The sequence below is a fragment of the Natrix helvetica genome (assembly GCF_964273705.1).
Source record: "Natrix helvetica genome assembly, chromosome: W".
NCBI lineage: Eukaryota > Metazoa > Chordata > Lepidosauria > Squamata > Natricidae > Natrix > Natrix helvetica.
Window position 1 is genome coordinate 46,491,826 of NC_138555.1, and position 24,518 is coordinate 46,516,343.

General features: G+C 51.6%; 1 pseudogene across 1 annotated transcript; it reads left to right on the plus strand.

Annotated features, from left to right (window-relative positions):
- The first annotated feature begins 18,144 nt into the window (after positions 1-18,144).
- Positions 18,145-21,878, plus strand: LOC309400283 (inward rectifier potassium channel 2-like; annotated as a pseudogene). Its single transcript has 2 exons — positions 18,145-18,865; positions 21,750-21,878. The product of its transcript is annotated as an inward rectifier potassium channel 2-like (transcript).
- The last annotated feature ends 2,640 nt before the right edge of the window (positions 21,879-24,518 follow it).

Below are 24,518 nucleotides of genomic sequence, written 5' to 3' on the forward strand. Positions count from 1 at the left end.
TAAGTTTCTTTAAACTGTCCATTTCATCCTGCATTGCATCATACCATTTGTCTTGCTCTGAATCAGGAAGCTGTTGTGATTTGTGTGAATGTCTCAGGAGGAAGAGTAACGTTGCAAATCAAAGGTAATGGTGTTTTTGTCAGTTGCCATGAATATCGTTGTGGAGGGATTCCTTTTGTGACCCTCTTGGAACGTCTAGGAACAACAGTCCAGTCTTCTTCTTCTTCTTCATCCTCGTCCTCACGTTCGTCGCTAGCATCTGCATCCGTGGCTTGCGAAGACGGAACATCAGGTTGTGAAGAACTGGTAGAAGGAATATCTGCCTGTGAAAATTGGTCATCAGGCTGCGTGGCATCTGGAACACCATCTCTAGGAAAATAAACTCCAGGATCATTGGAATGAATCCTGGACCAGTCAATGTCTTCCTCAAAATTAGCAGATTGTGAAATGACAATCACATGTTTAGTATCAATGAATTTGCACCATTTTGAGTTATCATCAATACCCATAAATCTCAGTCTCTTTGCTCTTTGACTTAAGGGAGTGTTCACCATAGCGTATGAACCAAAAATGTGGAGGTTCTTGAGATCAGGCTTGTAGCCATACAGCATGTAGAAAGGAGTTTGATTGATTACACTGCTCCAAGTACGGTTAACAATGTAATTTGCATATTTGATTGCTTCACCCCAGTATATGCTACTGAGATTGGCATCTTCTAGAAGACAACGCATCATGGTTTGTAGAACTCCTTGTCTTCTTTCTACGACTCCATTATGAGCGGGTGTATATGGAGCAGATGTCTGATGAAGAATTCCATTCTTACGCATCCAGTCCTGGAAACGCTGAGACATGAATTCTGCACCACGGTCACTCTGGATTCTGGCGATGCGAACTTGGTATTGTGTAGAAACAAAAGCTGCAAAGTCTTTAAAGATCTGAAAGGTCTCAGATTTCTCTCTCATAGGATATACAAAACCATATCTAGAATGATTATCTACTATTGTTAGAAAATACTTTCTACCACCAATTGTTGGTGGGAAAGGACCCACTATGTCAGTGTGTACCAAATCAAAAATGCGTGTTGACAGGCGTGTAGCGTGTTTTGGAACCGCAGCTGCCTTGGATTTAGCCTTCCTGCAAACTGCACAATCCAAAAACACCTTACACCCCTTTAGATCCAAACCTTTTGCGAACTCCGGCAACTTTCTAAGAACACGGAAACTGGCATGCCCCAATCTTCTGTGCCACTTGTGGATACACCTGGAATGCAAAGGTTTACCAGTTAGTGAATTCTCAACATTAACAGTTTCATGACGAACCTCAGGTTTGCTCTGAGTAACCTGCTTCTGTTTTCTCTGTTTGTTGGCTTTAGGAGCCTTTGGCGTAGCAACGGGTTCTCTCTCTGGGCCCGTGCTGTGCCTTTTTGGGGTTTGCATACTTGCCTGTGCTTGCTTTTTAGGCTTTGGCTTTAAGTAATAAACACCACCAATCAGCATGGTTTCAGCAACAATATCTCCATCTTTAACTATGTAACTTGCTTTTTTGAGGTGGTGAACCTGGAACTTTAACACTCTAGACAAGTGACTTTGACTAAGCAAATTACTGGTTGCTGAAGGTATGTAATAAACATCAGGGATGTATGTATCGAGGTCTTCAATGTAAACAGTTCCTTTTCCCATGACCTTGCAAGTGTGGTTGGTGAAGGAGTACAGTTCTCGATACTCGGGCTCTGGTTCGCCCATCTCTGTGAAAAGTTCCTTTCTGTGCGTAATGTGTACAGCTGCTCCACTATCTAAAGTCCACAAAAGACATCTGTCGTACTTTGGATCAGGTTGTGGAACGTTGGTTATGTCCAATGTTGCGAGTGGAGCTTGTGGATCACGCCTTGGACCACGACGACCTTGTCTTCCGCCTCTACCTCTGCCTCTGGAGTCTGTTCCTCTGGGCTTGTATGTGACGGGAGCTGGAACTTGTTGGGGACAATCCCGGGTGTCATGTCCCACACGGTTGCAGGTGTAGCATTTTGGCATCCTTGGAGCGTAGCCTCTTCCTTGGAAGGGACGTCTAGCTGGAGCCTTTGATGCTGGGGGTCGTTGCAGATGTGGCGTAGCTAACTTGATAGCTTCCTCCTCCACTAAAAGTCTGCAAACGTGGTTAACTGTGCGTTGAGCAATAGGCACGTAGTTAATCTTTGCAACAGCATCTTTCCATTCATAATTCAATGAGTTAATGATGATGCTAATCATTTGGATGTCATCGATTACATGGCCATTTTGTCTCAATTCACTTCTCATTCTTTTCAGTTTGGTCAAATGTCCACCAATTCGTTCACCTGGTTTCAACTTCGAACCATGGAACTCAGACATGAGCAAACATGAAGATTCAATTGAAACGGGCCTGTAGCAATCTTCCAAAATAGCCCAAATTTGTTGGGCTGTTGCATCAGGTGGAAAGGTACCCTGGATTTCAGTTTCCATCGATATGAGCAAAGTCGTGATTGCTCTGGTTTCCAGATCTCTCATTGCAGGTGTCCATGGCTGGGCAGGAGGATTAAAAACCATACAGTGTGTGCCTTCTCTGCGAAGCAATAGCGCAATTTCACTGACCCAGGGTTTATAATTCTCTCCTGACTCCTTTAATTTTGACTCACCAGTCAAAGGAGTGACAGAAAATGCCTGCTGAGGGATATGCATTGGAACAACTTGTTGTGCAGGTTGCAAAGCTGGTTGTTGAACCAGGGGGTGCTGCAATTGCACCATTGGCCTTTGCGTGGCAACATTAAATTGACTTCCTTGCATTCGCCTTTGGCTTTGCCTTTTTCCATCTAGGGAGGATCCAAAACCACCAGGGGGTGCTGAAGACTTAACCTTTGGAGGCAAAACTTGGGCATCTAGAGGACTTATAGATAAATTTTTCCAGCTGTGGCGTAGCTGTATTAATTTTTCCTCTAATAAATTTTTTCGCCAGCAGGTGGCAGTGCAGCTTCACTTCTTGGCTGCATCAGACCTTTATACGTGGCCGGAAATGTAGTGGAACAAAAGGGATCATGTGACCTCGGTGACGTGTACATATCTCTTTGTTCTGATTCACCTAAAACAATGTCCTCTATGGGGTGTGTCTTAGGTTGTTTAGAAGACAAGATGGCGTCCTCAGACATTTTGGGAGTGGGGGAACCCCTCCTACTTCTTTTCCATCTTTCAAAATATTCTCTCGCTTCCCTGGCGTATTTTTCGAACAGCTCTATCTGATCACGATAGCTTTTCATTTCTTCCCCAGTGCCTGAGAAGGATTCATAAGTTTCACTTTCTGCATGGGGGTGTTTTTCCTCTGCCGGCAGTTGCCGCGGAGGCTTTGGCCATTCATCAATTGTTTCATAATCTCCAAGAGTTTGGGAGTGAAATGGCTCTGGTAATGTGGAAAGTTTTGGCTTTGCCTCCAATAAATCATAATCTTTTGGAGGTATTTGGGAGTTTTCATAATGAGAAGGGGGAACTACTGACCTCTGTTCGTAGATCTCGCCTCCTGTAGCCCCTTCCTCCACAGCAGGGTCTTCATCCAGTCCAGTTACTGGAGTTTGGGAAGTTAGAAGCCAGCGTGAGAAATCTTGCATTTCTGTGTCTGAGAGAATGGATCCTTCCGAGCGCGTTCCACGTTTTTTCTTTTTCTTCTTCGGCATGGCTAAGTAGCCTAGCCGGTTATCTCTTAAGATAGCTTGAAGGAAAAACAGCCGTAAATTATAACCATCTCTCTGCTTCCATTAATTGTCAGTGGAAGATTTATTTCACCCTGAACTAGACGAGGTCTTAGATCGGGGCTGTTTCCAACAGGCATATTCTTTAAGGTGCGAAGAAAAAGAAATAAACTTTCTGGAGAAACATATTCTAATTAAAAACAAACTTTAATATAAAAATAATAAATGGAAATAAAACGAAACTAACTAATTGTTACATTTTGATAAAAGAGTTCCGTCTCCCAGTTTTCCTGGCAGCCGGACAAAGTTCAGAAGTAGCTCAGGAATGTGTGAAGAGCAGGCGCAGTACATCACTGTCAGATAAGAACTTTTATGACCTGCGCAGTAACTCTTTTTCAGTTTAACTATTTAGTGTCAATTCAGTCAGTTCAGGCTAGCAAACAAATTTAACGCAGTGACACTCTGTACTACCTTTGAGGGCCGGGCCCAGTAAGCGACCACCCTGGCTTTCCATCAAGACCCGAGTTGGTCTCCAGGGTGGTCTGGCGGCCAAGAACCGGATGGCGGAAGAACGGAAGAACGGGATCCCGAGAACGAGATGGCGCCGGCCAGCTGGAGTAGGAGACGCCGGGCGGAGTCAGCTGGAGCGTTCGGGGACGTGCGGGCCGATGTCGGGCTGATGTCGGCTGCATCGGACGCCTGGTAGGAGCGCCGGAGCGCCGGTGGAGTGTCGGAGGGGCTTGGGAGCTTGGAGCAGCGGAGGAGCGGCGGTTGGAGACGCCGGGCGCTCAGGCTGGCGCTGGTTGCACCGGAGGCCGTCCGGAGCGTCGGAGGCCGGCGGGAGTGGCAGATGTCGGCTTGTGGCAGGAGCGACGGAGAGATGGAGGAGGCTTTCAGCGTTGGAGGCCGGTAGGAGGGAGGAGGGTTTCAGGGCTGGAGGCCGGGCAGGAGTTAGGAGGCTCGCCGGTGGCTGGCAGGAGGCTTTTAGCGCCGGAGGCCTGGCAGGAGAACCATCTGCCTCCTGCGGACCATCTAAATTATGATCTAAATTATGATCCATCATATACTCGAGGGCAGACCTGATCTTACTGCGGGAGTCCCCCCTCTCGCAAGTATGGCCCTCCGCCCTTTCGAGGGCCCACCTTGATGAGGGATTTATTAATCCAGAGAGGTGGACGAAGCGAAAACTTAAGGGGGTTTTTAATTAAATTTTTATTCATATTTTAGGGGGTCCCAGTGTGGGGGGGTGCGGTTAGTCAGGCTGAGGGAGGGACTAGTGCCAGGCCGACAGGTGGGGTTGGCAAGGGAGTGAGCGGAGCTATTGAGGGGAGGGGGAGTAACGATATTCCAGTAGAGGGTCTTTTCATCCCAACGGTCGTGGGGAGGGGTAGGTGCGAGGGTAGACAAAGATCTTGCAACCGGTTGGGAGACCGTGGTCGTTGGACACGGCCGGTCATTTGTCCCAAACCCCGCAATCTAGGTGGTCAGGACCTACAGAGCTGGGGCCTGAGAGTGATGTTGTGCAACCCAAGGTCCGTTGCCAATAAGGCCCCCCTCATTAACGACTTGGTCTCGGAGGGGGAGCCGGACCTGGCGGGGATAACGGAGACCTGGCTGGGCCACGAGTGGGGTCTCCCCCTTGTGGAAATGTGCCCGCCGGGTTGCCGTGCATTTCATCAGCCACGGGCCCTGGGTAGGGGTGGTGGGGTAGCGGTTATGGTAAGGGAAGGCCTTGAGCTGAGAGAGTCCACTGTGCCACAGATATCTGGGTGTGAGTCCCTATGCGTGAAGTGGGGCCCAGGGAGACAGTTGGGCTTGCTGATTGTATACTTGGCTCCTCGCTATGCATCAGCAGCCCTGCCCGAGCTCCTCGAGGTGATCGCCGAGATGGCGGTTGAGACCTCCAGGCTACTGATCATGGGGGATTTCAACCTGCCATCGGTAGGGGAAACATCCGAGGTAGCTCGGGAGTTCATGGCTTCCATGACAGCCATGGACCTGACCCAAGTAATTCAGGGCCCCACACACGAGGGAGGTCACACACTGGACCTTATTTTTGTCTCTGGCCAGTGGAGGAGTGATCTGGGAGTAGGGGATTTAGTCATTACACCCCTGTCATGGTCAGATCACTCACTTCTCCGGCTCGACTTTCCAGCCGCCACTCCCCATCGCGGGGAGGCGGAACCGGAATGTCCTAGATGGTTCTGCCCCAGGCGCCTGATGGAACCTGATAGGTTCCAGACGGAGCTTGGGCCACTTCCTGTAGCCCTGACCCGCTCCCGGATGGAGGACCTGGTGGCTGCATGGAATAGTGCGGCTGCCGGGGCCTTGGACCGGGTTGCTCCTTTGTGGCCTCTCCTGCGGCAGCGATCCACCCAGGCCCCTTGGTTTACCGAGGAGCTGAGGGTGATGAAGCGCCACAAGAGACGCCTAGAGAGCAGATGGAGATCGTCACGCTCTGAATCTGACCGAACACAGGTAAGAGCCTATTTATGGACCTACCTTGTGGCATTAGGAGTGGCCAAACGTCAGTATTGTGCCACTCTTATTGCGTCCGCAGATAACAGCCCTGACACCCTGTTTTGGGTGATCCGCTCCCTCCTTTCACAGAGGCCGCGGAAAGCCCCCTTGCAGGGTAGAGCAGAGGAATTTGGGGAATATCTGCAGGACAAAATCGCTCAGATTCGCAGCGAGTGGGTCCCCTTCAGTGGTCTAGAAGGGACGTCGGAGGTGAGTCTTGAGGCACCATTCTGGGAGGAGTTTGACTCTGTTACTGCCGACAATATGGACAGGCTGCGTGGGCGACTGCGAGCCACCACATGTTTATTGGACCCGTGTCCCTCCTGGCTTATACTGGCATCCTGGGAGGTCACATGAGGCTGGCTCCAGGAGTTAGTCAACGCCTCCTTGAGAGAGGGGTTCTTGCCGGCCGTCTTAAAAGAGGCAGTGGTGAGGCCCCTACTCAAGAAGCCTTCCCTGGACCCAGCTATGTTAGCTAACTATCATCCCGTCTCCAACCTTTGCTTTTGGCGAAGGTTGTAGAGAGTGTGGTGGCACAACAGTTCCCACGCCACTTGGAGGAAATTGATTATCTAGACCCGCGCCAGTCCGGTTTCCGGCCCGGCCACAGCACGGAGACGGCTTTGGTCGCATTGGTGGTTGATCTCTGGAGGGCCAGAGATGGGGGTTGCTCCTCCATCTTGGTCCTATTAGACCTCTCGGCCGCTTTTGATACCATCGACCATGGTATCCTATTGCATCGTCTAGAGGGGCTGGGGGTGAGGGGCACCATTTTGCGGTGGTTCTCCTCCTACCTCTCTGGCCGAGCGCAATGTGTGCTGACAGGGGGGCAGAGGTCGACCCTGAGGCCGCTCACTTGTGGGGTGCCACAGTGGTTGGTCCTCTCGCCTCTCCTGTTCAACACGTATATGAAGCCGCTGGGCGAGATCATCCGTGGTTTCGGGGTCGAGTACCACCTGTACACTGACGACACTCAGCTGTACATCTCTACCCCGAACCACCCCAACGATGCCGTCGAAGTGATGTCCCGGTGCCTGGAGGCCGTACGGATCTGGATGGGAAGTAACAGACTCAAGCTCAACCCGTCCAAGATGGAGTGGCTGTGGCTACCGGCACCCCGGTTCAACCAGTTGGTTCCATCACTGGCCATTGGGGGCGAACAGCTGGCCCCCGTGGATCGAGCACGCAATTTGGGCGTCCTCCTTGATGCCCGGCTGCCAATGGATGACCATGTGACGGCCGTGGCAAGGGGGGCGTTTCACCAGGTTCGCCTGGTGCACCAATTGCATCCCCTATTGGACCGGAACGCCCTCCACACAGTCACCCATGCGCTTGTGACGTCCCGACTGGACTACTGTAATGCTCTCTACATGGGGCAATTGTGGGAGTTACTAGGTACTCCCACGTAACACCTCTCCTGCGCGGGCTGCACTGGCTACCTGTGGCTTTTCGGGTGCGTTTCAAGGTGTTGACTATCATCTTCAAAGCGCTCCATGGCACAGGACCTAGGTATTTGCGGTATCGCATCCTGCCCCATACATCCCTTCGGCCGATCCGCTCTCACAGGGAGGGACTCCTCTGGGTGCCGTCCACTAGGCAGTGCTAGGGGGCGGCGCCCAGGGGCAGGGCCTTCGCTGTGATGGGCCCGACCCTCTGGAATGACCTCCCCCCCGATATCAGAATAACCACCGATCTCTGCTCCTTCCGTAAGAAGCTTAAGACCCACCTGTTCAATTTAGCTGGCCTGGCCTAATCGCAGTTTAGTCCCTCAAGTCTGTATTTTAAATTTTTAGGGGTGGGTTTTTAGGTTGTTTTTAATTTTTATCACTTTGTACAGCCTATTGTTTAATTCGATTTTATGGGAATTTAAGGGTATTTATTTTTGTATACGGTTTTTTATTGAGATGTCTGTACACCGCCCCGAGTCCCTTCGGGGAGAGGGGGCGGTCTATAAATCTAATAAAACTTAAAAACTTAAACCACTGCTCCATGCCTCAGGCGCCTCCTGGTGGCCAACCAGCCTCTCTGATCCCTGCTTGGAGTCGGAACCCTGTCCAGGGTCCTCCACATCTTCCAGAGCCGAGTCATAAGACCCCTCACTGTCGGAGTCCAGCTCCAACGGCTCCTGCTGGGTCATAACACTATCCCTCAACGCAGGGCCCTTCCCCCGGGTCTGATGCTCGGGGTGCGGCCTCGAGGGATATTGCGCATGATAGGCTCACACCAAAGCAGGGGCATGCATGTCCGTTGCATCGGTCCAGGTCCCCCCATCCGACTCCTCATCCTTCCAGTCGACCAAGTACTGAAAACGTCCGTTCAGCCATCTCGAGTCTCGGATCTGGGCCACTTCGTGCGGTAGCCGCATCTCCACCTCACGCAATGACGGCTGGGGGAGCTAGTGTTGGCGGAGAGGACAAGCCAACCGCTCAGGGATCAGGAGCGAGTGATGGAACACCGGGTGCACTCGCATCGAGCGTGGTAGGGTCAGGCGATAGGCCACCGGGTTGATGACGGCCTCCAAGGGGAACGGCCCAAGATACCAGTGGTCCAACTTCTTAGTCAGGTGGTGGGATGGAAGATGCCGCTTGGACAGCCACACGTGATCTCCCAAAGCCAACTCCGGCACCGCACGTCGAGACTTATTTGACACCCTTTTGTAGTCCTCCTTTGCCTGATTCAGATAGCGGCGCACCACTTGGTGGACCGCCTGAAGCTCAGAGAGTAAGTCCTGCGCTGCGGGGACCGGGGAGTCCACTGGGGTGAGAGGGAAAAAATGAGGGTGATACCCGATGTTAGCCATGAAGGGTGTTGTCTGTGTGGAGGTATGCTGAGAGTTGTTAAACACGAACTCTGCCACGGCCAGGTACTCCGCCCAGTTGTTCTGCTGCTGATTCACGAAGCAGCACAGATATTGATCCAGAATCCCAATCACCAGGCAAAGAACAGAGACCACCGGATCTGGCGTTGGTTCAGCTTATGTGCCGTTGTTAAAAGCTCTAAATTGTTATGGTCCGTCCGGACCTCGACCTGATGCCAGGCCCCCTCCAGGTGATGGCTCCAGGCCTCAAACGCCACCTTGATAGCCAACAACTTCTTCTCCCAGATGGTGTAATTGCACTCGGAAGGATTGAGCTTCCGAGAGTAATAAGCGCAAGGGAAAAGGGTACCATCAGGGGCGTGAGCCTGCAGTAACACCGCACCCACCGCGATGTCAGACGCGTCCACCTCCACTACAAATGGACGATGGGGATCAGGCTGCTTCAGGATCGGCTCCCTCATAAAAGCGCGCTTCAGGGCCACGAACGCCTGTTGTTCCGTGGGCCCCTAGCGAAACGGCACTTTCTTTTGCAGGAGCCGAGTGAGGGGGGCGGTCAAGAAAGCAAAGCTGGGGATGAAGGTCCGGTAATAGTTGGCAAACCCGAGGAGTCTCTGCACATCCTTCATACGTCGAGGAGGTTGCCAACTGCGCAACGCCTCCACCTTGCCCAGCTCCATTGCAATTCCCTCAGGGGAGATACGGTGCCCCAGGAACTCGATGGTAGTCTGCCAGAACTGACACTTCTCCAGCTTGGCAAATAAACGATGCTCTCGGAGTCGTTGCAAGACGAGGCACAAATGTTGTTGATGATCCTTCCGGGACGTTGAGTAGATCAAGATGTCGTCCAGGCAAATGATGACAAGAGGTCCTGGAAGATATCATTCATGAAGTGTTGGAAGACTGCCGGGGCATTGGTCAACCCGAACTGCATGACCGTGTACTCAAAATGTCCATACCGGGTGCCAAAGGCCATCTTCCATTCGTCCCCCGCCCTGACTCGGACCAAGTTATACGGCCCACGCAAGTCCAGTTTCGTGAACATCGTCACCTCCCGGAGCCACTCCAACAACTCAGGAATCAGGGGCAGCGGGTAACGGTTATGCACCGTGATGGAATTCAGGCGATGGTAATCACAGCAAAGTCTCAGATCCCCCGTCTTCTTTTTCACGAACAAAACCGGGGCAGACAATGGCGAAGATGAGGGCCAGATAAAACCCCAGGCGAGGTTCTTGTCTATAAAGTCCCACAAGGCGGCCAACTCCGGCTCGGACATGGAGTACAGACGACCCGCAGGGAGCTTCGCATCAGGTACCAGGTCGATGGGACAGTCATAAGGCCAGTGCGGTGGCAGTTGATCTGCCTCCTGCTCTCTGAAGACATCCACGAACCCCTCTAAACACGGCGGCACGGCCACCTTGGGCAAGCTGAGTACCTGGGCCGCACAGACCTGCCGGGTGTGGTCGACGCATTGCAGGGACGGGAACGTGATCAGGTTCTGCGACCAGTAGATCTGAGGATCGTGCGCCTGCAGCCAAGCCAAGCCGAAGACCACGGGGAAATGCAGGCCCGAAGCCACGTAAAATTGGATGGCCTCCTCGTGCTCCCTGAGGATCAGGCGCAAAGGCTGCGTGGCAGCCTTGATAGGCCCAGACAGAAGCACCCAGCCGTCAATGGTCTCGACACGCATGAGTGGATCCACCGGGCACAGAGGGACATCGTACTTTGTAGCAAACGCCGCATCCATAAAGTTCATGGTAGCCCCGGAATCGACCAAGGCATGGGCCGGAATTCCCTGCGGACTACCCGACAAGAGGATGTGTGCTGCTAAGATCATATGCCGTGGAGGCCCGTCCACCTTTGTTTCGGCCTGCGCCCAACCTAAAGTCTCCCTCAGATCGGGCTCTGCCCGTTTTCCGACACGTTGTTCCTGAAATGAGGGGGAGGCCGCAGGCCGTGCAGTCCCCCTACTCTTTTGGGGGCAAACCAAAGCCAGGTGTCCAGGATCCCCACAGTAGAAACACAACCCCCCTGCACGCCATCTGTCCATCTCCGTGCGCGACAAGCGGGGTTTGGCGGCACCCAACTCCATGGGCTCCTCCCGTGCAACTGTAGTTTCCTGAGGAAACTACCGGCACCCTAGTGGTCTCCTGGGACACGTGGCGAGGCCTCCGCCTCTGCAGCCGGGCATCTATCCGGAGGCACAAGTGGACCAACGCGTTGAATGTCGGTGCCCTGTCCACCCTCACCAGCTCATCCTGCAGGTCATCTGACAGCCCGTCCTGAAAAGTGTCCATGAGGGCTGGCTCATTCCAAGCTGAGTCCTGACTAAGCAGCCGGAATTCGCTGACATAATCCTGCAAGGAGCCAAGGCCCTGATGCAGCGACTTGAGTAATTTAGTGGCTGTTTCCCCCTTAATGGGATCATCATACATCAGCCTGAGATGGTTACAAAAGCCCTGGAAATCATCCAGCAAAGGGCTAGGCTGAGATAGCAACGGAGTAGCCCAACGAGCTGCTGTGCCTGAGAGCAAGCTGATAATAAATCCCACCTTAGTCCGGTCAGTGGGAAAGTCCTCCGCTCTCAAGCTGATAAACAGCTGGCATTGGCCCAAGAACGCTGCAAAGATCGCTTGTTTGCCATCAAACTTGTCTGGTGTAGCCACTGGACATTTCCGCCATGGCTGAGGGGGTTAGCAAGTCCCTGGAGCTGGGCTACTTGCCCAGTCAACAAAGCCAACTGTTGTGCCAAGTGGGCATTCTCAGCATGTAGTTGCTCCATTGTAGCTTAATGGAGCTTTGTTTGGGGCAGGAATCAATCTGTTCTGACCCCCCTCCACGTCCAACAAAGCATTCCGAGACATGGACTCTGCAAGATGATTTATAAACACACAGACTAAACCTTGGCAGCAATCCATTACAGACAAGACCTTGGCAGCAATCCAGCCTGCCGAGATAAGGCACAGACTTGATAGCATCTCCAGCTCTAGTAAATATGTTGATTCCTGCAAACAGTTTGCACAAAGTCATTTCTTTTTATACAGTCTTGAGAGGAGCCTAATTGCAACCACCTGGGTGCAATTATCTCCTGTAACTGCGTAGCTGTTCTTTAAGTCTATTAGCTCTCCATTGCCGGGCATCCAGAACCACTTCCCTTGTCTCCTCCCCACTGCTCCAATGCATGACGTCAGGAGCAGACACCCTTTGCCTTTCACCACTGCTCCATGCCTCAGGCGCCTCCTGGTGGCCAACCAGCCTCTCTGATCCCTGCTCGGAGTCGGAACCCTGTCCAGGGTCCTCCACATCTTCCAGAGCCGAGTCATAAGACCCCTCACTGTCGGAGTCTGGTTGCAGCTCCAACGGTTCCTACTGGGTCACAACAGGGGATGATGATGTCTACTACCTCCTCCCATTCGCATTTGTACTGGGGCATGCAGAGAGGGTGTCAGCTAGGAAATTCCTTCCCCTGGGGATGTGTTTCAGCACAAAGTTAAATTGGTTGAAATATTGGGCCCAGCGGTCTTATTTGGGTGATACTAACCCTAAGGGCCTCCAGATTTTTATGGTCAGTCCAGATTTCAGTCCCCCCCCCCCCCCCTTCCAGTAGGTGGCACCAGGTTAGAAGTGCTCATCTTACCACAAAAGCTTATTTTTCCCATGCAGCCCATAGTGAAAAATAGTAAAAACAAAACTGTTGTTATATTAGCAAAGCTAGAAATTGATTGTAAGTGATACACTGACAGTCTGGGGAGGAGCCTCCTGGAGGAATGGAGGTCAGCCTCTGAGCTCCGTATTTTTATGGGGCTCCTTTTGACGGGGCTGGGATGCTGCCGCTCCCCTTTTCGATTCTGAGGACCTGGAACCTACCAGATGACCACCCTAGCACACTCTAGGACCCAAGAGGTCTCTCAGGGTGGTCGGAAAGCCAGGGAAAACGAGCAGAAGGCGTTGGTCGTTCAGCCGATGGAGGAGGCCTCCGTATGAAAGTCTGCGGAGAGCCGGGAAATGCCGCGTTGGCGTGTTTCGGGAAGTCGCAGGCGTCAATGGAGCTGGAGTTGGTGATCTTTGAGCAGCGACGACCCGAGGTTTGTGGGCAGCGACAGCCCGAACGAGGGAAGCGATGGTGACCCGAGCGAGGGACAGCGGAGGGAGGCGGAGGGACAGCGGAGGGAGGCGGCGGCGGCGGCCCGGGTGGCAATGGCGGTTGGGGACGCTAAACATCGGATTCCCGCCTCACTGCAAGCCCCGAACGTACTGGAGGCCTAACGAAGGCCTTGCGAAAGCCGGGCTAGGCTCGAATTGCCGAAGGAAAGAAGGAAAGATCTCAAACCGGCTGGAGCGGCTGGGAGTCGCTGATCCCCCCCCCTCCACGGACCACCCGCCAGCCCATTTAGCAACTATTTCATCAGCTCAACATCCCCCATCTAGGACTGTGGACTGTGGACTATGGGTATTTATCCATCTCTACTCGTTTTGTCGCCCTGGCTGTTAATCTATTTGTTAATCTATTTGGTTCCAAAGATATTTAAGCTTAACATCAGCAGCACCCAGAACGACCTCAGGCCCGTTGAGACTATAACTACCACGTATCCGAGGTCAGACCTGATCCTGCTTCGGGAGTCCCCCCTCTCGCAGGCATGGCCCTCCGCCCTTTCGAGGACCCACCTTGATGACGGATTCATTAATCCAGAGAGGTGGAGGAAACAGAGGCCCAGGGGGTTTTTATTTAAATGTTTTTTAACGCTTTTAGGGGGTTCTAGGGTGGGGGGGAGGATTAACCAGCCCAGGAATAGGGGTAGGGTCAGGCAAACAGGTGGGATCAAGTGGGAAGTGAGCGGAATGGGGGAGGGGAAGGAGAACGTTTCTTTAGAGGGCCCTTTTATAATTCCGACAGTCGTAGGGAGGGGTGGGTGCAAGGACAGACTAAGATTCTGTAGTCGGTTGGGAGACTGTGGCTGTTGGACACGCCCGGTCATTTACACCAACCCCCGCATTCTAGGTGGCCAGGACTCACAGAGCCAGGGCCTGGGGCTGATGCTGTGCAACGCAAGGTCCGTTGTCAATAAGGCCCCCCTCATCTACGATCTGATTCTGGAGGGGGAGCAGGACCTTGCAGGGATTACGAAGACCTGGTTGGGCCACGAGGGGAGCTTACCCCTTGTGGAAATGTGCCCACCAGGATACCGTGCATTGCATCAGCCTCGGGCCCGGGGTAGAGGTGGTGGGGTAGCGGTAATTTTTCGGGAAAGTCTAGAACCGAGAGAGTTCACTGTACCACAGATATCCGGGTGTGAGTCTCTTGGTGTGAGATGGGGCCCAGGGAGTCAGTTGCGCTTGCTGATTGTATACTTGGCTCCTCGCTATGCATCAGCGGCCCTGCCAGAGCTCCTCGAGGTGATCGCCGAGATGGCGGTTGAGACCCCCAAGCTGATAGTTATGGGGGATTTCAACTTGCCGTCGACGGGCGAGTCATCCGAGGCGGCTCGGGAGTTCATGGCTTCCATGACAGCCATGGACCTGACCCAAGTAGTTCAGGGCCCCACACAGGAGGGAGGACACACGCTGGACCTTATTTTTGTCTCTGGCCAGTGGATGAGTGATCTGGGAATAGGGGATTTAGTTATCACCCCCCTGTCATGGTCAGATCACTCGCTTCTCCGGCTCGACTTCCCAGGCGCTACCCCCCATCGCGGGGAGGCGGAACCAGAAGGTCCTAGATGGTTCCGCCCCAGGCGACTGATGGAACCACACAGGTTCCAGATGGAGCTTGGGCCATTTCCTGTAGCCCTGACCCGCTCCCGGACGGAGGACCTGGTGGCCGCATGGGATAGTGCGGCGGCCGGGGCCTTGGACCGGGTTGCGCCTTTGCGGCCTCTCCGGTGGCAGCGAACAAGCCTGGCGCCTTGGTTTACCGAGGAGCTAAGGGTGATGAAGCGCCACAAAAGACGCCTAGAGAACAGATGGAGATCCTCACGCTCTAAATTTCACCGAACACAGGTAAGAGCCTACTTACGGACTTACCTAGTGGCATTAAGGGTGGCCAAACGTCAATATTGTGCCACTCTTATTGCGTCCGCAGAAAACCGCCCTGCCGCCCTGTTTCGGGTGACCCGCTCCCTCCTTTCACAGAGGCCGCGGGAAGCCCCTCTACAGGGTTGAGCAGAGGAATTTGGGGAATATCTGCAGGATAAAATCGCCCAAATCCGGAGCGAATGGGTCTCCCTCAGTGATCCAGGGGTGACGTTGGAGGCGAGTCTTGAGGGACCACTCTGGGAGGAGTTTGAGTCTGTTGCCGCCGAGGATATGGACAGGTTACGCGGGCGACTGCGGGCCACCACATGTTTGCTGGACCCGTGTCCCTCCTGGCTGATACTGGCAGCCTGGGAGGTTACACGAGGCTGGCTCCTGGGACTAGTGAACGCTTCATTGAGGGAGGGGTCCTTGCCAGCTGTCTTGAAAGAGGCGGTGGTGAGGCCCCTACTTAAGAAGCCTTCCCTGGACCCATCAGAGCTTGCCAATTATCGTCCTGTCTCCAACCTTCCCTTCTTATCGAAGGTTGTAGAGAGTGTGGTGGCGCAACAGTTCCCTCGTCACCTGGAGGAAATTGACTATCTAGACCCGCGCCAGTCCAGGTTCCGGACCGGTCACAGCACGGAGATGGCTTTGGTCGCGTTGGTGGATGATCTCTGGAGGGCTAAGGATGGGGGTTGTTCCTCCATCCTAGTCCTATTAGATCTCTCAGCGGCTTTCGATACCATCGACCATGGTATCCTGTTGCGTCGGCTGGAGGGATTGGGAGTGAGGGGCACCGTTCTGCGGTGGTTCTCCTCCTACCTCTCCGGACGGATGCAATGTGTGTTGGCAGGGGAGCAGAGGTCGACCCTGAGGCCACTCACTTGTGGGGTGCCACAGGGTTCGGTCCTCTCACCTCTCCTGTTCAACACATACATGAAGCCACTGGGTGAGATCATTCGAGGTTTCGGGGTTGAGTATCATCTATATGCTGATGATACTCAGTTATACATCTCCACCCCGAACCACCCCAACGAAGCCGTCGAGGTGATGTCCCAGTGCCTGGAAGCCGTACGGGTCTGGATGGGCGACAACAGACTCAAGCTCAACCCTTCTAAGACGGAGTGGCTGTGGTTACCGGCACCCCGGTTCAGCCAGTGGGTTCCATCTCTGGCCATTGGGGGTGAGCAACTCACCCCCGTGGACCGGGCGCGCAATTTGGGCATCCTCCTAGACACGCGGCTGTCTCTGGACGACCACGTGACGGCCGTGGCTAGGGGGGCCTTCCACCAGGTTCGCCTGGTGCGCCAATTGCGCCCCCTACTGGACCGGGATGCCCTTCGCACAGTCACTCACGCCCTGGTGACGTCCTGCCTGGATTACTGCAATGCTCTCTACATGGGGCTCCCCTTGAGATGCACTCGAAGGCTGCAGCTGGTCCAGAATGCGGCCGCGCGGGCAATTATGGGGAGTACCAGGTACTCCCATGTAACACCTCTCCTGCGCGAGCTGCACTGGCTACCTGTGGCCTTTCGGGTGCGTTTCAAGGTGTTGATTCTCACCTTTAAAGCGCTCCATGGCTCAGGACCTAGTTATTTGCGGGATCGCATCCTACCCCATACATCCCTGCGACCAATTCGCTCTCACAGGGAGGGACTCCTCCGGGTGCCGTCCGCCAAACAATGCCAGCGGGCGACGCCCAGGAGTAGGGCCTTCTCTGTGACGGGCCCGACCCTCTGGAACAACCTCCCCCCTGACATTAGAATCATTACTGACCTCCGCTCCTTCCGTAAGGAACTCAAGGCCCACCTGTTCCAATTAGCTGGCCTGACCCAATCGCAATCATGATCTAATCCCTTGATCTTCCTGACTGGTTATTTTAAATTGGGGTATTTTAATTTGGTTTTAATCATTAATTAATCTAGGCATTATTGTACAGACTTATGTTTAATTTGTTTTTATGGGGTTTTGTAATTTGCTGTATATAATGTTTTTTATAATGTTTTTATTCTGTCTGTACACCGCCCCGAGTCCCCTAGGGGAGAGGGAGCGGTTAACAAATCCAATTAAAGTAAAAGTTAAAGTAAAGGAGAATCAATAGAACACCAGATGGGAAATGGCAGAGAGCATATTGATAGGCAGTCACTCCCATTTAGTGCTAAAAAAACAGCTTTCTGAATCCGAGCATTCCATTCCTACAGGTTCAAAAAGATTACAGTAAGCCAGAACATTGTGGCATCTTAAACTTAATTTGAGTGTCCTCCAAAACAGATATAAAATTGCAAGTACTATATCTGGGCATGGAGACAAAAATCCTCAAATCACAATAGCATAATATTTGTGGCCAAAGCATTTTAAAGGTCACAAAGTAACCAGGGCTTTTCAAAGAGGCTCATTTGCCAGTTTAAAATATATTTATATATGAGATCATCGTATTAAGTCCAGTTAAAAGTAGTTTTGGCCATTCAAAATTGCAATCCCATTTTGTGCCATAGCTTCAGCCTAGTATATGGATGAATACACTTTGTGTTCTACCCTCTACACATAATAGTTCCATTCTTACCCTGAGGCTCGTAGTAATGTAAGCTTCCAGATAGGTTTGAATTCTGTCCTCTCTCTTTTTAGAAATGAGTTAAGGGTTGGCATCACAATAAGCCACAATATAATTCTGCAAAGTTTGTGACACAGAAAGAAAGAAAGCTCTCACTCTGTTAAAAAAAACAACTGTCTAAGTTTTGAGATCCTGTAGGAAAGCAAAGTACCTTCTAAGAGTGGAAGTGTTTTGCAAGCTGAGAAAATATACCTTTCAAAGGAATATGTTCAGTGACTCTAAAATGTTGAACAAATTCCACCATTCATTTGAAAAATCAAGCATTGAAGTAAATGAACTTTTTTTTTGCAATTAGTGCCATATATAACTTGATCATATATTTTATCTCCTCTTTCCAATTCCATGTTGACAAAAACTTATAAGGAACTCCTGCACCGTAGTCTCTCTTGTTAACACCTCCCCAGAATTGGTTTCTTTGGCGCAGCATCCAGGCTGGGTCATCAGTTCCCTCTAGCTAACCTCACCTTGGCCAGGGCAATGCCTCATACCTCAGAGATGGGGATGGCCAAAGTCAACTGACACTTCAGCACGGGCAGTGGGGCAGGAGAACTCCAAGAAGATGAATCAGTGGAATCCCCCAAGAACTGCCACAATGGCAAGCTCATCACCATCCAGCCATGCAGCCGTTTTGTGAAGAAGGATGGCCACTGCAATGTGCAGTTTGTCAACATGAGTGAAAAGGGTCAGCGGTATCTTACCGATATCTTCACCACCTGTGTGGATATCTGCTGGAGCTGGATGTTCCTCATCTTCTGTCTTTCTTTTGTGCTCTCCTGGCTTCCCTTTGGCTCCACCTTTTGGCTCATTGCTGCACTTCACAGAGATCTTGCACCTGAGCACACACACCCTGCCCAACTCAAGGCCTTGCTTCTCCAAGGTCACCAGTTTTATGGCTGCCTTCCTCTTCTCCTTGGAGACCCAGACGTCCATTGGATATGACTTCCATAGCATGTCAGAGGAATGCCCCTTGGCTCTTCTGGCTGTGGTGTTGCAGTGCATTCTGGGATGCATCATTGATGCCTTCATCATTGGTGTCATTATGGCCAAGATAGCCAAGCCAAAGAAATGCAATGAGACTCTTGCTTTTAGCGAGACTGCTGTGGTGCCCGTGTGAGATAGAAAGCTCTGCCTTATGTGGAATGTGGCTAACCTGTGGAAGAGCCACCTGGTAGAGGCCCATGTCAATTCACAGCTGTTGCAGATAGGGAGAATATTCGTGAGAAACCTATCAGTAACAGAGAAGAAGGCAGGAAGACATTTAGGGAAACTTTAAGATATATTCTTCCAGAATTACTAAAGTAGTATCTGGATAGATATATAGGAAATGATGAAAAAATCTGGATTGGGAAGAGAGTGAGAGAGCAAGTTAGAGAAAATTAGGAGGAGAAAAATCTGGCTGGAAGATTGAGAGCAGCAGCTAAAGGAATGCTAATATAGAATGGATAGATGGATGGATAAATGGGTTTAAGAAGTGAGAAACTGAATTATGAAATGATCTGTAAGGAATGATGAATACAAGGTTGGTTTCTGAGTGGCATAGAGCATGTTCACAAATACAAATACGTCAGGGGTGTCAAACTCAATTTCATTGAGGGCCACATCAGGGCTGTGGTTGACCTTCAGGGGGGCTGGGTCGGCATGGCTGACTGGGTGGGTGTGGCCAGATTGACACCACACCCCAAACTCCTCTTCGCACTGGGTAGTATGGACTGAAGCCACACTGTCCTGATGCGGGCAGGCCCCTTACATTTTCCAGAACAGCCCCATGGGCCGGATCCGACCACATTTTGGGCTGGATGTGGTCCACAGGCCTTGTGTTTGACACCCCCAAAATAAACTGTTTAAGCTCTACATACCATGTGACAATCATGCTCTCAAAGGTCTGAGCTCTGGACCTAAACCAGTAGAAAGACACCATTCGCTTGGAGGCTAACTGGCTTTACTGTATTTAGCTGGACTCTGGCACAGAATGAGTTCTAGCAGCAAAACAGCAAAACACCAAGATGCAAACTCAGTGCTGGGAGCATCCGCCTCCCAGTGCGTTTTATTTAAGCAAGCCATGCCCTTCTGCTGGCCCTGGCCTCGCCCCGTTGTCAGCTTTGGTTAGCCTGCCTGGTGGGATGCCGCCCAGCCATTCCTTAACCCTTAACAGCTGGTTGTTGGAGCTCCGACTCCCTGCAGGCTGCTTGCCTTGCATCGGCATGCCTCCTTGCTTCACAGCTGATCCCTGGCTTGCCCTCTGCTGACCAGTTGGTCATCGGTGGTCGTCGGCACACCACTGCAGCCTCTCCTACACCCCCCCCCCATCACGGGGTAACTTTAGCTCTACCGTTACAGGATTAATTACCTGCATGATTGGGAACAGACCCAGGAATTTTGGGCCCAGTTTCCAACAGGGTACCCATAATTTTAAGTACTTGGTCAACAGGTCCACCCTCTCCCCCACATGGAACGGCTTCTGTGGAACCCATTTCTGTTGGCCTGCACCTTCTGGATTTCCGTGGCTTTCTGCAAGGCCATTTTCACAGCTCCCCACACACCCTACAAGGTGTCTATCCATTCCTGTGGCTTGAAAGGAGTAGTGGCTTCTCAAGGATATTCCGGTATGGGAACAAAGTCTATACTCTGAACCATCCGGAAGGGGGTAAACCCCTTACAGCTGTGGACCGCATTATTGTATGCCACCTCCACAAACGGCAGAAGCTCTACCCAGTCGGATTGTTGGTAGGTGACATAGCACCTAAGATATCATTCCACTATGGTGTTGGATCTCTTTGCTGCCCCGTTAGTACTGGGGTGGAATGCTGAGCTTAACCCCTAGGATGACCCTAGCATCTGGACAAAGTCCTGCCAGAATTTGGCCATGAATTGGACCCCCCCCCCAATCTGAAATGATCCTCCATGGCACACCATGGAAGTGATAGATAGGTAACAGAAACCATTTAGCCAACTTCCGTGCCTATGGCAAGCTAGGACAGGGTACAAAATGGGCCTGTTTTGAAAATACATCGATGACCATCCATATGATGGTCTGGCCGTTGCTCTCTGGCAGCTCCACAATGAAGTCCATAACTATCTCCTCCCACAGCCAGGTTGGGTCGGCCACAGACTATAAGAGGTCAGGGGGCTTCCCTATTCGGGGTTTTGCGGTCGTGTAGACTGGGCAGCTTTTGACATAGTCTTCTATGTCATGTTGCATCCTGGGCCACCAGAATTGTCTTTTGGCTAAATGCAGGGGTTTTAGGTATCTGAAGTGTCCTGCCTGTTTCACGTCATGGCACCTCCATAGCACCTGTGGCCTCAGGGAGTGGGGCACATACAATTTACTGCCTTTCCATGCCAACCCATCCCATGGGTGAGCAATGTCCGGTTCTCCAGGAACCAAGGGTCAGTTAGTAGTTCGGTCTATAAGCGATGGGTCAATTCATTTGCAGTTACGACCAGCCGCCGGGCTGAAATCACCGCAGCTTGTTGCAGTGAAGGGGGAATGATGGTGTGCACCACCTCAGCGACTGTTGTATTGTGGCATCCTGGACAATGTGTCTGCCAGCAAGTTCTTTCCCCCAGGGATGTACTTCAAAGTAAAACGAAAGCATTGGAAGTACTGTGCCCACCGTACCTGTTTGGGTGACAAACTCCATGGGGCCTGGAGTGCCTCAAGGTTTTTATGGTCCATCCACACCTTGAATGGAACTTTATTGCCCTCCAGGAGGTGGCACCATGTCATGAGGGCCCACCAGAGAGCGAAAGCCTCTTTCTCCCAGATGGCCCACCACCATTCCATTTCAGTGAGTTTGCAGGCGATATATGCACACGGTTGTAACGTGCCCTGTTTGCTCACCTGGATAAGTACAGCAGCTACTGCCACATCACTGGCTAACACCCTAGGCTGTGAGGTTGGAATGATAGCTTGCACTAGATCCTCCCTTTTATTGTGATACTGTGGTTTGCAAGAGAGGGCATTGGCTAAGAAGTTCTTGCCCCCTGGTATATATTTTAATTGGAAGATGAATCGCTGAAAATATAAGGCCCATCTAACTTGTTTTGGTGACAATCTTCGCAGGGGGTGGAGGGCCTCCAAATTCTTGTGGTCTGTCCAGACTTTGAAGGGTGTCCCTCCCCCTTCTAGTAAATGCTGCCACATCAACAGGGCCCACCGGACCACGAACACCTCCTTCTCCCAAATAGGCCAGTTGCGTTCGGTCCCTGTCAACTTCCTCAAGGTGTAGGCACACAGCTGTAGGACTCCTTCATTGTTCTTTTGTAAGAGGACTGCAGCCACCGCCACATCACTGGTGTCTGCCTGAACCACAAATGTTTTAGTGGGTTCTGGATGTTTCAGTACTGGCTCTTGTGCAAACAGGGACTTCAGACGCTCAAACACTTGTTCACATGCTGTTGTTCACACAGCTGGGCTTCCCAGTTGAGGGTTTGTCGTGAGATGTTTTGTACGTAAGAGGTCGGTTAGTGGAAGGGCCACTTGGGCAAAGGACGAGATGAACTGGCGATAGAAATTGGCAAACCCTAAAAAACTCTGCAACTGCTTGCGGGTTTTAGGAGCCTGCCAGACCAACACCACCTTTACCTTTGCGGGGTCCATCTCTACCCCTTTAGCTGAAATATGGAACCCAAGGTAATCCAATTGCATCCTGTGGAATTCACATTTAGACAATTTAATGTATAAATGTGCATCCAGCAGCTTTTTAAGCACTTGACGTACCAGAGTTACATGTTCCTCCATGGTCTTGGTGTATATAAGGATATCGTCTAAATAGATGAGTACCCCTTGATATAGATGCTCGTGCAGCACCTCGTTAATTAGTTGCATGAAAACCGCTGGGGCTCCTTGCAGTCCGAAGGGCATAACCCGGAACTGGTAACTGCCAAGAGGACAATTGAAGGCTGTCTTTCATTCATCACCGGCCCAAATGCGTATCCTATAGTATGCCTCCCTGAGATCTAAATTTGTGAATATGTGTCCCTCTGGTAACCTAGCCAGCATGTCCGTCATTAAAGGAAGAGGGTACAGATGTTCCACACAGATGGCATTAAGGCCCCGGAAGTCAACACAGAGGCATAAGCCGCCATCCTTTTTCTCCCGGAACTGAACAGGGGCGGCTACCCTTGATCTAGCTGGCTGAATAAAGCCCCCTTTTAAGTTCTTTTCTATATATGCCCTCATCTCTGTTAGCTCCTGCAGGGTCATAGAATACATCCGGGGCTTTGGCAGTTTAGCCCCAGGGACTAATTCCACGGCACAGTCTGTGGGGCAGTGAGGGGGCAAAGTAACACATTCCTGTTCTCTGCATACATCCTTTAAGTCTGCATATACCCGAGGGAATCGCTCCTCTCCCGCTGTATGTACCGATGGCATTGTAGCTCGGAATCCCACTGGCCCCTGGGCCGTGATTTGCACCTTATGAGGAGGGGGGTCAGGACCGAGGCCTATTCTGAGATGCCTACTACCACCACTCCACCATATCGTGGGTTCCCATTTGTCCAACCATGCCAGGCCTAGTACAATCTCCTCTATAATGTGTGGAAGCACTACAAACTGCAAGACCTCCCGATGGGGCCCTATCTGCAATACCACCTAACCAGTTACATGTGTGGCTGGTTGGCCCCCCAATACCAACCCATCCATCTGTTCCAAATGGATCGGCCTAGCCAACTTCCTGAGGCCCACCCCCAGATTATCAGCAACTGTGGCATTCATTAAGCAACGAGTGCACCCTGAATTGATCAGGGCTGTACATTGTCGTTGCTTGGCCGCTTCCACCACTACCTGTATCAGAAATGGTTTGATAGGCTTAGTTATCATCGGGTCGGAACCAGTGGTGGCTTTCAAATTTTTTTAGAACCTATTCTGTAGGTGTGGCCTATTTTTGTGGGTGTGGCTTGGCGGTCATGTGACTGGGTGGGTGTGGCCAACTTGTAAAATGTGGTGAAACTCATTTAACAATGCTGTTGCTTAGCAACCAAAATTTTGGGCTCAATTGTGATCATAAGTTCTCTTCTTTTTCTTTCTTTCTTCCTTCCTTCCTTCTTTCTTTCTTATATCTCTCCCTATTTCTTTCTTTCTTTCTTTCTTTCTTTCTTTCTTTCTTTCTTTCTTTCTTTCTTTCTTTCCTTCCTTTCTTTTTCTTCCTTCCTTCCTTCCTTCCTTCCTTCTTTCTTTCTTTCTTTCTTGTCTCTCTCTTTCCCACTTACTTTCTCTTTCCTTCTTTCTCTTTTTCTTTCTCTCTCTTTCTCTTTGTCTCTCTCTTTTCTCTCTCTCTCTCCCTCTTCCTTCCTTTTATTCTCTCTTACTCTTTTTCTTTCTCTCTCTCTCCCCCTCTCTCTCACTCCCTCTCTCTCTCACACATTCCAAACCACCCAAACGATGCCCTCGACATGATGTCCCGATGCCTGGAGGCTGTGCGGATCTGGATGGGGAGGAACAGGCTCAAGCTCAATCCCTCCAAGACTGAGTGGCTGTGGTTTCCGTCATCCTGATTTGTGCATCTTGTTCCATCCTTGATGATAGGGGGAGAAATTTTAGCCCCCTCAGAGAAGGCTCGCAATCTGGGAGTCCTCCTGGATACGCGACTTAGTTTAGAAGAACATCTGACGGCCGTGACCAGGGGGGCCTTTTACCAGGTTCGCCTGGTACGTCAGTTGCGCCCCTTCCTGGATCGGGATGCTCTGTGCACAGTCACTCATGCCCTCATCCTTTCTCGTCTGGACTACTGCAATGCTCTCTACATGGGGCTGCCCTTGAAGAGCACCCGGAGGCTTCAGCTGGTCCAGAATGCAGCTGCGCGGGTTGTCATGGGGGTACCTAGGTGCTCCCATGTCACACCCCTTTTAGACGGCCTGCACTGGTTGCC